Here is a 2,990-nt window from a genome sequence, read left to right as displayed (position 1 = left end):
CAGAAAGTAGGGAGGAGACTGCAATGCATCCTATGGATAGGAATGCTGGCTTCTAGGGAGAAAATAGTATGTCAGGAGGAAAGAAAAAAAAAAAGAGAAAGATGTGCTGACAGAGATTTGATTCCTCTTGACCAATGGGTAATCTAAACTTCAGCTGAACTCACATGAGTTCAGCTCCTCAAATACTGAGTTATCCCCTCCTGTTGCTCTGGTACAGAGCTTGGGGTGGTGAATATGTGCACGCACTTCACAGGGCTTTGCTCAGATACCTGCAATGCAAGGTCCAGCAATCACTGTGGGAGGAGAGTGGCCACATCAGCACAGACCCAATGTATCACTCAATGAAACATGGGTGGGGTTTCAGAGAGATGTAACAGGAGAAAGTCTTGCAGGAAACAGCTGGATTTTCTAGTTTGCCATTAGTAGGTCTTAACAATCAGAAAAGAACCAATCTTTCTATACCTGAGGTTAGCTATGATCATGACATTCATCTGCAAATTCTACAGAATCCAAAGAGGGGAGACAGAAATGCACTTCCTGGTCAGCCTACAGGGGTCTCAAGTCTACAGAGCTTCCTTTCAACTACCTGTTTCAGATACTCTGGTCCTGTTTATGACCACCCAGACACCTTAAGGTTCTCTTGGTCTCGCTCCACCTTCAGAATTAGCTCAAGTAGTCAGAAATGTGTTTCCTTATGCTTCAGCCCTCCCAGAATCCCAGCAGCAAAGGGGCTTTTCACATAGAAAACCCCAGATTCCATGTCAGCACCATGAATAAGGAATGGAACTTCAGGAGTATCAGAGCATCAAAGGAAAACAAACTTCTGGTTTCCTACCACGAATTCCTCACTCTGCCTTCACAACACAGCGTCCCTCAGACATGTTTGCTGAGGGGGTGGTCTGGATTCCCTGGTCATGTCCTTGTGTGCATCTCATCTTCTTATTGTTTTTGAAGATCTCTTTTAAAAAAATAAAAGCAAAAGCTAAGAGGTATTGAGCATTCAACATGGGTTGAACACTATGCAGATCTCCGTACATAAACGATCATTCTTTAGCACCATCTTCATCCTAAATTTGGATGGGAAACTGGGATTTAAGCAAAGGGAGAAAGCTACCTAACTCAACAAGCAAGGGATATGGAAGAGTTAACGTAACCTGAATTCAGAGTGCATCGCCTACAGTCACATGACTATGCCCCCTATTCTCCTTCCTCGAGGGAACACTGAACTGGTTGGCTATTGAGCCCACTATCAATAACTAGAGGGTCAGTTGGACATTGGGAATTGGATTTCATGTTCAGGTTACAGAGGTGATAATGAGCCAGGCCAGTTGACTCATCCATGACACGCTGTGTATCTCTGGCCTGACCTGGACTTTAGCCAACCCTCTTTTGAAGTGGCACCACGTACGCAGTAAAATCCTCTATTTCTGAGTGTGTTCTTGACAAGGGCTCCTTAACTCTCCCATGAAGGAGCCAGTCCTGTGCAAAAGGCAACCTTCTCATGAGAAGGGAAAAATCAGTTCCCTGCCAAAAAAGTCAGCCCCAGCGTCTTTTCCATCCCTGAACTTTAACAAACCCACCATAGGCTTTTTCTTCCTACCTTGTCAGGCAGCCAAGAGTGGCATTTCAAAGGACACGTTTACCCCCTGGCAGTTTCTCTCTCCTACCACCATGTGCTTTCTTACAAAATCAGAGCAGACAATGAAGCTATAAAGCCAGCCGGTAAGATTGATGTCCTCTTTCTCCGACCTCTCTCTGTGGGTACAGCTCAGGAGCTGTGCTGCTTCAAACAATAAACATCTCAATGAAAATGCTTGGAGATAGAAACAATTGCAATTTCATAACAGCAACACAAAGGGAAAGGTTTTAATTGATAGAGCAGAAGGGCGAATTTGAGAGAACATATGGCATACAAATAATGAACTGGACAAAACCCGCCAGGAAAAATCTCCACCTTGGTTTTCTGGAAAGATCTACCTTATTGCCCACTCACATCTGGAGCACATATACCGGAATTGGATTGTCCCTGGGAAATGTATCCAAACAAACGAACTGCTCTGCTCCTTATTTCAGACACTTTTGTTTTTACAATGAGTGGGGAAATCTATAGCGATCGTTGTCATGCCATTTATGATGACAAAATCAGCAGGTAGACAGATTACAGGAAATCGAATCACCTTTGCATATACTATAGCCTCATTGTCTCTGCCCCAAATGAGCTGCTAGAAAAGATCCCAGTAGTGGTCTGTTTGTGCCTGCCACCTCTTGTTTTCTTACCTCTGTGGATCCAACTTTGCTGGGACTTCACACAAGCCATCCTCAGAGGACTTGCAATTTTATGAGAAATTTGAAGCTATGGTGGGCTTCTCATTTTTGCTATTTTCTGTGACAATTGACATAGGAGCTTTCCCATGCCTCAATTCCAAAAGTAAAGGTGCAAAGTTGATACATTTGTTAACCTTCAAAATAATGGCATAACAACAGTAGCATATCCAGCAGTAGAGCGTCAACTAGAAAAAGAAAAAGATCTACTGATGCCTTAAAATGAAAAGAAACCTTCCCTCTTAACTGTTTACTTTATATTTCTCTATAGGATGGATACACATTTTCCTGATGTCAAAAGGTGAACTTGCACAGGGGCCATGCTAATCTTCTCTGTATCGTTCCAATTTTAGTATATGTGCTACAGTGCTAGGGGAAAAGGAAGCTCAGATAGAGAAGAGAGCACCAAATAAAGGGTGCTGTGAGGATACTCCCAGGGCGGGAGAAGCATGCTGAAAGTAGACTATAGACCAAACATGATTGCCACTCAATGGCTCTCTTGCAAAACACAGTACCCAAAAGAAGAGAGAGAGAACAAGGGGGAATGCCCTGCCACAGAGGCGGGGTGGGACGGGGGGGATGAGGGGTGGGAGGGATGCTGGGACCCATGGTGGTGGAGGATGGGCACTGGTGGAGGGATGAGTACTTGATCATTGTATAACTGAAAT

General features: G+C 44.1%; 1 non-coding gene across 1 annotated transcript; it reads right to left on the bottom strand.

The window, feature by feature from the left end:
• Positions 1–2,589: 2,589 nt before the first annotated feature.
• LOC130021265 (U6 spliceosomal RNA) lies at positions 2,590–2,692 on the bottom strand. The gene has a single exon (XR_008792149.1). It is a non-coding gene; the product is annotated as a U6 spliceosomal RNA (small nuclear RNA).
• Positions 2,693–2,990: the final 298 nt, after the last annotated feature.

Source organism: Sorex fumeus, unplaced genomic scaffold (genome assembly GCF_029834395.1).
Source record: "Sorex fumeus unplaced genomic scaffold, SorFum_2.1 ptg000014l, whole genome shotgun sequence".
NCBI lineage: Eukaryota > Metazoa > Chordata > Mammalia > Eulipotyphla > Soricidae > Sorex > Sorex fumeus.
The sequence above is the reverse complement of the archived record's forward strand: the minus strand, read 5'-3'. Positions and strand labels throughout refer to the sequence as shown.